Source organism: Rhagoletis pomonella, unplaced genomic scaffold (assembly GCF_013731165.1).
Source record: "Rhagoletis pomonella isolate Grant_MI unplaced genomic scaffold, Rhpom_1.0 Rhpom_scaffold_00179, whole genome shotgun sequence".
NCBI lineage: Eukaryota > Metazoa > Arthropoda > Insecta > Diptera > Tephritidae > Rhagoletis > Rhagoletis pomonella.
The window spans coordinates 39006-54518 of record NW_023458733.1 but is presented as its reverse complement, the minus strand read 5'-3'; positions in this window follow the sequence as shown (position 1 = coordinate 54518).

Below are 15513 nucleotides of genomic sequence, written 5' to 3'. Positions count from 1 at the left end.
GCTTTATTTCAATATTGCTGAATGTTTGACTGTTGATTTTAATTGTTGAATTGTAGAATATTATCACGTGCGTTCCGTTTACTTCTTGGGATGTCTCGTCGGCTTCTAGTTTGCCGTTGAACTGGTTTAGCAATATTACTCCTGGTTTTATTTGTTCTAGCGTAGGGACTTGATGGCCGTTGGTTTTCGAACATGTTGAGTTTAAACTATTAATTATCCTAGTTACACATAAATCTTTACTTAAATCTACCAAATGAGTTTCCTTGCAAATGGTTACATCATTATAGCTTTCGCATTTATTTTTTATTCCAAACAATATATATTCCTTTCAATATTTCATTATACTCAGTTTTAATTACAATATTGTTTATCCTTCTTACAGGTCGTATAATACTTCTTCTAAATGTTTCTTTTATTGTTAGAGGTATTTTTACCATGTATATAATTTTCATATCTTGGCTAAATACATTTACTTTTGACAGTTCTAATGCTTCTTCGGCACTTTTAAATGGTATTTCATCTTCTCTTAATTTACTAATTGACAATTCTACTTCTTCCTTGCTTAACATGACTGAATTTATTATATTATGCTTTGCCCATTGAACGGCATACCTTATATTAATTAGCTCTTCCTTAATTAGCCTGATTCTATTTTGCAAATTTATTAAAATTTCCGTTAGAACATTGTAGTCCTTCCTTATCGTGTTTAACATTTTGTTTACTATTACTATTTATGCGTTTCTCGAATAACTGGTTAATTACTATTTGGTTTGATTATTGTTGTTCTCATTTAAGCTATTTAAGTTGTTTGTTATTATATTTAAATCTTCATGATCAGGAGATCCGGCTAAGTACTTCCATGCCGTTCCCAATATATCAATTTGGGTGGTTTCATGTTTTACGATAGGATATAGGAAGTGGTCATTAGGTATTTGGTTGGCTATCTCGTTATAGGTCTCTGTCAAAAATCGTTCGTATTTTGCTAAGTCGATGAGATGAATAAGTCTGATATTTTCGCTTGTCCATTGTCTATTGTCACCAGTCGCGCTTTATTATAGTCCAAAATTTTAACGTCCGTTAGGGAGGTTGTGATTGTGGCACAAATTATTAGAAGTCCGTAATACGCTGGACACGCGTCCATCTTCCCCTCTCAAAAGTGATGTCAGAGGTTTCGCTAACTTGGCGTAATCTCTGAAAAAGCGTCGATAATAGCCTGATAGACCAAGAAAAGCCCTCAAGCCCTGTTTGTGATACAATGAAAGCTGTCTTCTCAATGTCGGATTCCTTCAGAGGAATCTGATGGAAGCCACTCTTTAAATCAAGAACAGAAAAATATGTGTTGTTTCCCAGTTGCGAGATCACCTCGTTGATTTCCGGGATTGGGTATTTATCGGATATTGTTAGGGTGTTTAATTTCCTATAATCAATTACGAGTCTGTATTTTTTTTGTCCAGACGCGTCTTACTTCTTAAGTACAACCCACATGGGCGAGTTGTAGGGTGAACGGGATGGCCCAATAATTCCATCTTTTAATAGATTTTCTATTTCTTGTTTCACAAAGTCTCTCATTGCTAGGGGGTAAGGATAATATTTGGTGTATACTGGGGTGTCTGAAGAGGTTCTAATTTCCCCTACTACAGTAGTGGTGTAGGTGAGTTTCTCATCTGGTTCGGTAAATAGGTGCGGATATTTGTTTGAGAGATGGTCAATATGTCGTTTTTGCGTTTCTGTCATGTGGTCGGTCCTTACGTCAATTTTGTTAACCGATGGTGAAGGTTGTTGTTTAATTTTTATTTTTATGCCATTGCCAAATGTGAGGGAGTCGTCGTGGATGTTTATGGTGGAACGAAGATCTTTAAGACTATCGTTTCCAATTATGCCGTCAAAGGATTTTAGGGTGGGGAGCAAAAAGCGTTTTAAAAGCGTTTCTGCCAAATAGATTAATAACTGTGTGGTGGGTAATTTGTATCTGTCCGGCTATGGAATTAGCAAAAAATGGTTGGTCATTGGGAATTCGTTTTGACACGAGGCAGGGTTGGATGTAATTTTTGCTCGAACCGGTATCGATGAGCATTTTCAGAATTGTTCCGTTCTTCGTTCTGCACTCTACATACGGCAACGAAGAACTGTTCATTCTAAAAGATGAATATCGATATGGTCTTGAACGTCTTGTGATGGATTTTGTTCAGCGTATTCCTGAACTGATTGCCCACCTTCTTCTTTGGCAATTTCTGCTTCATACTCTTCCGCTGTTGGATCCCAATCCTGTTGATCTTGCGGATAATATTGGTCTTGTTGGTCCTGTAAATAGTATTGGTCTTCTTGAGTACCTGCCTCAATGTGGAAGTTCCTCTGTTGCTTCAGAGGCACTTGTTGGGAAAAGTTGGATGGTCTTTTCCCGGCCTGGTTATTAAGTGGTGGCCTATTCATGTAGTTAACCGCTTTTGAATGCAAGGAGCGATCGACATCCATTGGTTTTGGACGTGGAAGTTGCGTCTTAGCGGGGGGTTGAGCCGGAGGCCTATAATTTGGCGAATTACGGTAATTAAGAGTAGGTTGTGGGCGTTGGTGAGCCATAAAATTATGTGGAGTCATGTATGGTCTTGGAATGTACGCCAGTTGTGGGTAGAATTCATTACTTATTTTTCTTGGTGGAGGAGGTGGCCGCAGATCTCTTTCTTAACTTGGCCATTATTATTCAGCGCGTAGTTTGAACGGAAGTTTTGGTTCTCCAGTTTTAAGCATAAGTGGAGAGCCTGAGGAAGATCTACCGGTTCTCTCATGCCAAGAAGTCTCGGCAAGTCACCGTTTAGTCCTCGAATAAAGGTGTCGAGGGCTTTGTCCCGGTAGGTTCGTGTAAGCAAATGCATGGATTCTGTACCTACTTCCATACATCCGAGTTTGTTGAGAATAAGTGACAGGAGTGAATACACCCTTTGGTAAAATTCTTGAATAGTGAGGTTGCCCTGCACTAATGCGGTCATCTGGTACTCTAGAGTTCCCAAATCTCGTTTATCTGCGTAGTGGAGGGTAAGGCATCTCGAAATAGCCTTCCAATCCAGCGGTGTATTATAAGATTCGAGGGCAATATCGGCGTTACCCACGATTTTATTTCGTATAACATTAAGGATGCCATAATATTTTGGCGTTCCTTTTTGTGGCTCGTAGATCTGCAATATTCTATCTACGCTTTTTTTCCAGGAGTTAAACTCTCCCGGATTGCCTGAGAATTCGCGTAGGCATCTCACAACGTCCGGAATTTTGTCTAGTTCCGTTATATTGTTCGCTAGGGTCGAGTCTATGGTCACGTCCGTAATATTTGTAAAATTTGCATTGGGGTTGAGGGCGGCTTGCACTAGGTTTCGTCCTTCTTGTCTTAATATATTAGTCACCACGCCAGTTATTATATTCGTTAGTTGTTCCATATTAATTTCGTTAGGGTTGTGGGTAACTGGTTGCGAAGGGGCTGTGGGAGTCGTTTTTAGCAATGGGGGTCGGACGAGGTTATTAGGATTTGCCATAACTAATTTTTATTTATTTTATTAATGTGTCCTTATCCTCTGGTGGGTCCCTTTGGTGGTGAATCGCAGAGTTGGACTGTTGTTATAAGCTGGAGGGTCCCCCCGAATCGCAGCTTTAGATTTTTATCAGTTATTGGCTGTACAAGCCTTAGTTATTTTTTGTTTGTAGTTTAAAATTCTCTGGAGGGTCCCTTGGGTGGTGAATCGCAGAGATTTTTTTTTATAAGCTGGAGGGTCTCCCCGAAGGTGGTGAATCGCAGCTTTCGATTTGTATCAGTTATTGGCTGTACAAGCCCGATATTATTTAGATATTATTTAGGGTAAGTAAACTTCAACAAAGTTTTAATCTGAAATGAATTGATTGCAGTTCGAAAATTTTCTCCTTTTCCTTCTTCACTTCTCACTCTTATATTATAAAATTTTCTTTGAATATTTTCATACGTAGATTGCGAGAAAAAAAAATTCTTCAAATATCTTGTTAAATTTCTCTTTAAAATTTACTTAAATTATTTTCGTTTGCAAAAGTTTATGATTTTATTAATTTTCTTTTTTCAAATTCCTTAAGATTTTTTTCCAATACTTAATTACTAATCAACTTGTTTTAATTCTTACTTCCTAGCACCTCCTGGCGACGGGGTAGATGTCCTTTTCGCTGCTCTACTCGGGTACCCTCGATGCGCACGAATGAAAGTGTGCATTACTATCCTACCGGATTCCAACGCTGATATGTGGTTTGGCACCAGTTAAGTTGCTTGTCCTCCTAACGGTCCTTCGGCTGTTGTTGACAGGCGACTTGTCCGTTTATTTTCACGTTTTTCCCGCACGGCAACATTCGGATTTTACCGCGACGCGGTGGCACTCGGCTCTCCTTACAGGCGACTTTTGCCAATAACGTACTTAAACCGACACGCGAACTTAAACTGGTCCCTGCTCGGGCGCCAGTTAAGTTATTTTATTAAATAACGCATTTTTAAAAAAGTGTGGGGACTCGCGTCCCCACGTCTTTATTAATTGAGTCTAAACTTAGAACTGAATACAATTGGATTCTTAACATTAAATTAAACCTACTATCGGCCATCAGTCAAGTTGCACTTGCATATGCACTATTTCCGAATATTGCCCAATCGTTGTTGTGCCAATTATTATTGCTGATCGAATAACAAATTGGTTAATGCGGTGTCAGCAATTGTGCCGATGCGCGTGTGGAGTTGCTGACCGTTGGTAGAAGTCAATTCTGCAGAGCTGTTGTAAACTGTTGCGTTAACTTGTACAAGCAGCGCTTCGTTCAAAACAAACAAACACTCTACATCAGGCCTTCCCAAAGTGGGTGACGCGGCACCCCAGGGTATGCGTATGCCTGGGGTGCCGCTAGTGGCTAGAATATATTAGTGGTGCGGGCAAATTCACTTCGTTTTTTTTTCATTTTGAAAACAATTTTTTAAACACTTTTATTGGGGTCCCTGGGGCCCCATGCGACTAATTGAGTAGCCCACTTGCAAAGTGCGCTATGTAAAATCTTTTGGATTTTTAGTTTTTGTTGGATTACGTACCAGTATTTAAAGTAGTTTCATGTCCACTAACAACACAGTGCAACATCTTTTTATATTCTGAAACAATAGCATCAAATAAGCTCTTCTTCCAAAAGCCGCTATCATACTTATTTATAAACTTTCAAAAGTAGCCATCTTCTGATGATCTTAGAAAACTGCTTTAGGTCGTACAAACTGTTAGTGTTATCTTATGTCATGTATGTTATGTTATAATTATATAATCTCTTATTTATTCAAATTTTCAAGTAATAATAAAAAAGATTCCATTTAAATGTTACTTGTTGTCGTAGTCGTTTTTTTCAAATTTATGGCTTTCTATTACAAAATCACATAACGTTGTTTGCAAGTGGACTACTCAATTGTGTGAGTTTCTTTATGCGCCTAATTAAGGGTTAAAATTACCTTCAGCAGCTCGTCAAACCCCTCTTAAGCGTAGTTTCCCAGTACGTTTTGTCAACGTAAAATTGAATCAGAAAAATAGCCGAAAACGTACCCTTTTCACAAGCACTTTCGGTACTTTTGTAGACCTAATCCGTGTTTCATTTACTTTTCTTGACGTTTTCGGATTAATTTTCGTAACAAGCGCAGCAGCTTCGCGCACGTGTATATATTACGAATTCTTTGGAACTTCACAATTACACTGCCAAAGAGCGAATCAACACAACAATTTTCTATATCTATATTTATATATCTATATACATACATATCGTCGCTGCGCCAACAAAAACAGTTATGTGATCTATTGCCCACATTTCTGCATTTGCCGTTTTCTTATATCTCTTTTGGTTTAGAACTGATCAAAAACAGTTATGTGATCGCAGTATTAGAAATTCTCAGAAAAGAGGGTATACGCTTACTTGCTTATAACTGTCTTTGATCGCAGATTATTTATACTCAGTTGGCACGATCTCTGAGAACAAAATCGTAGAACTGTTGATAGTTTAAAATATTTTAAATAGATTTGGCTCACAAACGCCTCTTTAGACATTCGGAAGTTTTTAATAAATCTGTAGAAAATTTTTTTAAATATATTTTATGTTAAAATATACATATTCGAAAGACAACACTCAAATTCTCTTAGGGCCAGTTTTTCAGTGCACGGCTGTGGTTTAAACTTAGTTTAACGCCCGAGCTGGATGGTTTAAACTAAGATTAGCCAATCAAATGTCAGTAAGCTGTTCAGTTTAAACTCAGTTTGCGTAATCAAAGTTTAAACTGCCACTGAAAAACTGGCCTTTAAATATTTACTACTCCTGGCCAGTTTACTAAACTCTCATCCTCTGACAAATCTTTGAACCAGAACTCCGTTGTACTAATTTTTACCACGTTTTCATAAACTCGCTTTCTTTTTTATTTCGTTTTAATTTGCACATATTTACATAAATATCTATAAGCACACTATTTAGTTTGCTCGACTTGTAAACAAAGCTTTTCAGCGGTGAAAAATATACTATTGTGAACAACCTAAACGAACGAATTATTTGTCAATGTTATTGTGGCGTGTTAACATCTTACTTTTAATATTTTTATTGAGCTTTGTACCACGATTGTTTATTAGGAAAAATTTAAAAAGCAACAAAGTCTAAGCGGTAGAAGTTATAGCACTATTTCGGAGATCACCACATCTCCTCATCAGACTTCTTTTTTCTAGACTTCAGCAGGGATCGAACCTGCGTATTCGATGTTCAAAGTCAGAAGCGTTAACCACTGAGCTATGTACATCCCGTAAACTCTTGTTGCTAATTCATTTTCCTTATTCAACCAACTACTATCAAGTGCAGCTGATTTGCCGCTATCTAAACTCGACAGCGTGGTTGTTGTTGTCAATTCTATACATCCATTTGCTTATTTGCTTTTTTTGTATAGTTTCAGGCAGGCTCTTCCTAAACTATGTATTTGTCAATGTTATTGTGGCTTGTTAACATTTTATTTTTAATATTTTTATTGAGCTTTATACCACGATTGTTTATTAGGAAAAATTTAAAAAGCAACAAAGTCTTAGCGGTAGAAGTTATAGCACTATTTCGGAGATCACCACATCTCCTCATCAGACTTCTTTTTTCTAGACTTCAGCAGGGATCAAACCTGCGTATTCGATGTTCAAAGTCAGAAGCGTCAACCACTGAGCTATGTACATCCCGTAAACTCTTGTTGCTAATTCATTTTCCTTATTCAACCAACTACTATCAAGTGCAGCTGATTTGCCGCTATTTAAACTCGACAGCGTGGTTGTTGTTGTCAATTCTGTACATCCATTTGCTTATTTGCTTTATTGTATAGTTTCAGACAGGCTCTTCCTAAACTATGTATTTGTCAATGTTATGGTGGCTTGTTAACATTTTATCTATATCTATATCTATACTAATTATATAAAGAGAAATCCCTTTTTTTGTAACAGGTAATCTCGCGAACGGCTGGTCTGATTTTCATGAAATTTTGTATACAAATAGCTTTCGGTAACCACCATGTTTTAGGCTTTGTACTTTTTTCGGGTAGGTGGACCAGGGACCGGTCTATTCCAAAAAATCGAATTTACGGTCCGATTTGCTTAAAATTCAGTGCGCAGGTAGCTTTTTAGCATGTATTAGCATATATGATCAATTTTTTCCGAGAAGTGGACCAGGGACCGATCTATTCCAAAAAATCGCATTTATGGTCCGATTTTCTTAAAATTCGGTACTTAAGTAGTTTTTAGCATATATTAGGGTATATGGTCCATTTTTCAGAGAAGTACACCAGGGACTGATCTATTCGAAAAAATCGTATTTACGGTCCGATTTGCTTAAAATTCGGTACGTAGGTAGCTTTTTAGCATATATTAGCATATATGATCCATTTTGTCCGAGAAGTGGACCAGGGACCGATCTGTTCGAAGTAATCGTATTTATGGTCCGATTTGCTTGAAATTCGGTACGTAGGTAGCTTTTTGCCTGGATAAGCTTATAGATTCCTGTTTTCCAATTTTCATGCAATTTCGGATATAAGTAGCTTAAGGTAACGACCATATCAAGGGCCGAATTCCTCACTAGGCAAGATTTTTTTGCGCCAATAAGAAACAACGGATACTGTCAAAATATAATTATAATATATCTCAACTAATATATATATAGAAAGCCGTTTGTTAGTTTTCGCAAGGCTCGAGAGCGGCGACTTTTTTGAAACTGCCACCTGCCGCACGTGTCCCAAGGATGGTTTTAGGCTGAAAAAAATCTATATGTAAAGGGGGCGTGGCACTTCCCATACAAACCGAATTTCTCATGCTACATATCTCTGAAAGTGTGCATGGTAGAGTTTTGGAAATTGGTATGGAGATATACGAAATCAATCGCATACCCTTGGAGAAAAATTTTAGCTATTGTAAAAAGGGGTGCGACATCTCCCATACAAACCGAATATTTCATACTGCTTATCTCTGGAAATTTTTTGGTAGAGTTCTAGAGTTTTGTATGGAGATGTACGAAATAAATCGCATACTCTTGGAGAAAAATTGGAACTATTGGAAAAGGGGGCGTGGCATCTTCCATACAAACCGAATCTTTCATACTGCCTATCTTTGGAAGTGTTCATGGAAGAGTTGGAACTTGAGATATACGAAATCAATCGTATACTCATGAAGAAAGAGGGCAGCTGTTGGAAAGGGGCCGTGGCACCTCCCATATAAATCGAATTTGTATACTGCATATCTCTTAAGGTATTCATGGTACAGTACTGGGGTGTGAGGCCTACAAACGTACCGACCTTTAGCTATCTTTGAATGAATTTTTTTATTCTTCTGTAGGTGTGTTTGTGACTGAAATCCTCCTAGATGGTTGTACGGATTAAATAATGTAAAAAAAATATTTTTTAAAAACAAGCTTTTATTTAACCTGTACAATCAAAGGAATAAAATGAAGTAGTGTAACAAAAGATTTTTTAGCAAGAAAATTTTGTCAAAACTGCACTAAAATGAATAAAATAAAATAAGTTATGGTCTCGTTAAAGTTACTAAAAGCCATTTAGTGAAAGGAGTTATTCAAACTCTAATGAAAATTACTAACAATTTGTACTAATTTACTTCGTTTTTAAAAAAGCTTGTCGCGCGAATAGCAAACCGGCATTTAAATATCTGCATACATACATATACATATGTACATACCTAACCAACTATGCATATACGCTGAATTCGCCGAATGCGGCATGCGCAAAGCGAAATTCATGAACAAACAGCGCTGCGCCCAAAGCGAAATTTATGTATGTACAAGCAGCGCTGCGTTCAAAACAAACAAACACTCTACATGAGGCCTTCCCAAAGTGGGTGACGCCGCTAGTGGTGAGAATATATATGTAAGTGGTGCGGGCAAATTCACTTGGTTTTTATTTTTATTTTGAAAACTCTTTTTTAAACACTTTTGTTGGGGTCCCTGGGGCCCCATGCGACTAATTGAGTAGCCCACTTGCAAAGTGCGCTATGTTAAATTTTTTGGATTTTTAGTTTTTGGTGGATTACGTACCAGTATTTAAAGCAGTTTCATGTCCACTAACAACACAGTGCAACATTTTTTATATTCTGTAAAAATAGCATCAAATGTAAGCTCTTCTTCCAAAAGTCGCTGTCATACTTATTTATAAACTTTCAAAAGTAGCCATCTTCTGATGAACTTAGAAAACTGCTTTAGGTCGTACAAACTGTTATTGTTATCTTATGTCGTGTTATGTTATGTTATAATTTTATAATCTCTTGTTTATTCAAATTTTCAGGTAATAATAAAAGAGATTCCATTTAAATGTCACTTGTTGCCGTAGTAGGTTTTTCAAATTTATGGCTTTCTATTATAAAATCACATAACGCTGTTTGCAAGTGGACTACTCAATTTGTGATTTTCTTTATGCGCCTATCTAAGGGTTAAAATTACCTTCAGGGGCTCGTCAAACCCCATACACAACACAAATAGCTTGCAGCAAAGGGATATTTCGCTCTTAAGCGTAGTTTCCCAGTACGTTTTGTCAACGTAAAATTGAATCAGAAAAATAGCCGAAAACTTACCCTTTTCACAAGCACTTTTGGTACTTTTGTAGACCTAATCCGCGTTTCATCTACTTTTTTTGCCGTTTTCGGATTAATTTTCGGATGTTTTGCTGGCGGGGCTGTTCTCGTAACAAGCGCAGCAGCTTCGCGCACGTGTATATATTACTAATTCTTAGGAACTTCACAATTACACTCCCAAAGAGCGAATCAACACGATTTTGGAGGCAGTCTTCTCGTGTTAGTGAGGTACCCATTTGCAATGCAAATCGAAGAAGAACGAAGTACTTCAGACTTACGCCACTAGCTACGAAATTTTTAAAGCTATCGACAAATTTGTACAGAAAAATGGTTCGAAATGGAGCAAGTGTGCGGATATTTGCAGTGGTTTGGAAAACCGAAAGGAGCGATGTCTACGATGAAGCAAGAGGAAGAAAACGCCACGAGAAGTCACTGTATGATCCCTTGGTATTCCCTGGTGACTAGGAAGATGCCGAAACTAGATTTAAAACCCATATTGGATGACGCTGCGAAGATAACAGAGGCTTGCGAAATTAAAATACATCTCTGGTTTTTTCTAGCACGTATATTTTTTTTTTATTGGTGACATGTATATTTTAGAATTTCCAGCAATTTGCATGAAAACTCCATAAATAAACAAAGTAATCAGAAAAACGTATGTACATTCGAAGTTAACGCTAAAAAATTGATAACAGCCGGTTTCACAAGCAATTTCCATACAAAATTCAAAAAATCAAAATCATTTATCACTTAAATTGCTTTCGTGAAATTGGCTGTAAAAATTATTTTCTTAGCGTCAACGCGCATTACCAGCGTTAACTTGGAAGGTTTAGAAAAAAACACTGTCGAATATTTTCCCAACATTGACTCTGAGGATGGCTTCAGCTGGATAACAAACCCGTTTCATGTGGCCCGAAAAGTAAACCTACTGCGATGACCAATTAAGCTTTTGACAACCTTGTGGACATCAGTCAAGACAGCACTTTGATTATTGAATACTACGAAGGGAGCCAAGAGAGTTCTGGATGTAAGTGTATGTAGAAAACACTGCTGTTGGCAAGATTGCATTAAAAATACTAGTGACTTAGGCCCTTATTATGAGTTGCATTCGATTTTCGATCTTCGCTGGTTATAGAAGATCGAACATCGAAATGAAATTATGAGCTATGCAACCGTGTCGAAATTTTCGTTGAGTATCGAATTTTCTGTCGAGCAGAATTTTGTTTTCGATGGTGTAGCGAAGTGTTAGAAAATTGTGAAAAATGTATGATTTTTCATTTGTTTTTTACTTTATGGCGGTTAGACACCAATTTTAAACAATTTTTATTAATTTCATGCAGTTCTAACGACGTGAATGTTAAACACAAGCTCGAAAGGCTGGTTTTACTTGTGAAAGAAAATCCCAATACTCAATTGGCACGATCTCTGAGAACAAAATTGTAAGCTGTTGATAGTTTTAAAATATTTTAAATAGATATGGCTCACAGGCGCCTCTTTAGACAGTCGGAAGTTTTTAATAAATCTGTAGACATTTTCTTAAATATATTTTATGTCAAAATATATTCGAAAGACTACACTTAAACCCTCTTAAACATTTTCTACTCCTGGCCAGTTTACCACGCTTTCATCCTCTGACGAATCGTTGAACCAGAACTCCGTTGTACTCATTTTTACCACGTTTTTATAAACTCGCTTTCTTGTTTATTTCATTTTAATTTGCACAAATTTACATACACATGTATAAGCACACTATTTAGTTTTGCTCGATTTGTAAACAAAACTTGTCAGCGGTGAAAAATATACTATTGGAAACAACCTAACCGAGCGAAATTCACAATAGCGCTATTCTTCATCGAATGAGCGTCATAATACCAAATGAAAACTCGTTCGATCAGCACTTTCGACCACAGTCGAATGCAACTCATAATAGGTGCCTTATTTTTATATTTCTATGTGGGACTGCATTTTCAACAAATGCTTACATAAACAAGTAATTTTTAAGAAAAAAAAACAAAACCGATTTCAATTCTCATCTAAAAATTTAAGATTATCGTTAATCTATTCATGATCTACCTTTCCTTTAAACATGAATTATAGTAATCGGTTAACGTGGTCCAAAGTTACGCGGTAACATACATAGAAAAAAATAATAAAAAAATATTCCGACGAATTGATAACCTTATCCTCTTTGTGAAGTCGGTTATAAACAAATGCACCAGCAAGCTTTCAGCGTCAAATGATTTCAGGGTAAAATTGTCACAGCTCCCAATAAACTTGAAGGAATCAATGAAATCATCAAAACAATTTTAGTCCTCACATTAAAGCTAAAGGCGCATAAAGTTTGCATTGTGTTTTCTTGATTTCGTAGACATTTGAAGAGTAGGGGTGCCGCGAGAGTTTTTTAGCACAACAAGGGTGCCGAGGTGAAAAAAGTTTGGGAACCCCTGCTCTACATCGTGTATTTCGTTTGGCAACTGTTTTTGTTTTTTTTTTATTCAAAATGCTGCTTGCTGCGATATCGGCAGATGCTTACTGTAAAGGCCGGTCCACAAAGAACTTTCGCTTTGGCTTCGCAGTTGGCGTTGGTTTGACAGAACGCAGGATAAAAGTATGCTTGCTACAATGAACGCTTGGCAGCGAATGCTTGGGCCACTAAATTAACATACTAACGACAGATAAATTAATATTTCATATCAATAATTGCATTAAAAACGATATTTCTTGCCCGCACTTGATTAAAAAGGGAGAATATTTCACACAATTTTATTTATTTGCAACATCGGACGAGCAACGCACGCGACAAGATGAGAGATGGCCATCTTTTTGCTTTGTGTTGGCGTGAGCGTTGCCGAATTTTGGCTATGTGGACGGCTGCATTTGAATTCATGTATTCATAGTCAGCTGTTGAAGCGACGTCAACGCCAACGCAACGCCAAAGTTTTATGTGGACGGGCCTTAAGCTTCTTGGTGTGGCATACATACATTAATCTTCAGCTTTTCCTTTATTTCATAAAGATGAAGTTGGTAAAAAACAAATAAGAAAGTCTAAGTTCGGGCGGAGCCGAACATTAAATACCCGGCGCAGGTAATAAATATATGTTTTTTTCACCTTGCCGAAAGCTACCGCTAGATGGTAAGCCGGAGTGTGTCAATTTTGAGGAAATTAGGGTCCTTAAATTTCGAAATATTGAAGTTTCAAGCATTTCTGAAATTTACCGTTATATGAAAAGCTGTCGTAATTTTAGTCCGATTTCAATAATTTTCAACATTTTGCTTTTATGTGGCAAGCACAATAACCATACCGAGTTTGGTACAAATTGGTAGAACGGTTATCGAGATACATATATGTGATCATAAGTGGGCGGTGCCACGCCCATTTTCCAAATTTTATCACAAACGTATTTCCTGGTAAAGAATTGTTGCAAGCATCAATTTTGAATAAATTAGCTTTAATATTTATCGAAGATTTTGTTGTTCTCCAAATTACCGTTATATGGGATGTGGGCGTAGTTATTTTTCGTCTAAAATCATTGTAAATATCAATTTTGAGAGTTTTATCGTCTGTAGTTACTAAAATATCGCAGTTTTCGTATCTCTGGAAATTACCGTTATATGGGAAGTGGGCGTGGTTATTGTCCGATTTTTTAAATTTTCCGCCATTTAGTAGGCTGTACCAAGGCCAATAAGTGTGCCAAGTTTGGAAGAAATTGCTACAGCGGTTACCAAGATAAACACATGTAACCATAAGTGGGCGTGGCTACGCCCATTTTCCAAAAATTTATAATATTCTTATTTTTCGTCTGAAAATTATTTGCAAATGTCAATTTTGAGTGAATTATCTTCAGTAATTACTAAAATATCGCAGTTTTTGTATTTCTAGAAATTACCGTTATATGGGAAGTGGGCGTGGTTACAGTCCGATTTCGCCCGTTTTCAATACCAACCTACCTTGGATAAATGGAAACCTACACACCAAATTTCGTTGAGATATCTAAATTTTTGCTCGAGTTATCGTGTACACGGACGGACGGACAGACGGACAGACGGACGGACAGACAGACATGGCTTAATCGATTTCTCTTTTCATTCTGATCATTTATGTATACATTTGTCTATGTCTATCTCGATTCGTTTTGGCTGTTACAAACAACCGTTATGTGAACAAAATTAATATACCCTTGTACACAAGTGCGCTCGGGTATAAAAAAGTTGCCGCTGCGCAGCAGAAACCTAATTTTACATCGCTGTAGTAGCATACAGAATAAATAACAAAGAAATGTCTGTTTCGCTTCATGCAAATTCTACACAAAACAAAACTCAACAATAGTTGTGTGTTTTTTTTACAAATTATCCAGTAACTTTATTTCTAAGAATTCGCTCTCATGGAAAAATTTGCAAAAAAGTACGCGAACGCTTTTCCAGTAATAATTTGCAAGTTTTATGAATAGCTGATAAATTGGTTATTTATTCGCAGCGAATTCCTAATAAAACAATAAATTTTGTATTTAAATAGGTTTATTTTGTGAAATTCAACAATAAAAACCCACAAACAGTTTCCTTGTTAGTTTAAATTTCATCCAGCAACATGCGATCAGTTGTTTTTCGTACTGGCAAATTCTTACAAGTAAAAATTTATCCAGTAAAATCCAGTAAAAACTTGCAACTTCAACTGTAATTTTTCGCTCTCTGAATTTCCCCTACTTTGCAAGTTTTTGCGTACGAAAACGCCAAAACATGAAAATTCGTAAAAACTTTTACTGGATTTTACTGGAAATGAGTAAAAAAACGCAACTAATGTTAGTTCAACAGATCAACATTCAATCAATTGAGTTAGACATGAATACATGCATACATACATATGTACATAACTATGTTCAAATTAGAATTGATATGGTGAAGTAAATTAGCCTCTTTTTATGGTAATCCTACCTCTGCCTAGCCGAATTCCATTTTTCCAACGCTGTAGTGGCATGCACAAACAACTGCAAAGTTGATAAATTAGCATTAAAGGCTAAGTATTTTGGCTTATACAAGGTGGAATTTCGTTACTAAATATAAAAAAAAATCTTTAATATAACAGAATGGTGCGAAGTGTTTAAAAATGCAAGAAATTTGCAAAGACAAACGAGAGCCGCAAGGGCAATGGCCCATAATCGGAGAATAGTAGCGGCGGAGCGAATAGAAATGATGACTGCAATCGGAATTAGATCTGCGTTTATTTATCGACTTTAAATCAATTATATGCGTGATTTTTACAATAAAAGTCTATCTACACATATCAGTTCCGTACCTATCAGTGTCATAATACAATATCGTTGCCCCAGTCCCAAATAGAGTTGTTCAGACCGTCTGGCACAGTGCCGTTTTTTACCGTCAGTGCTGCTTCAGTGTTCGTTCCGCAATTTTTTTATACACTCTA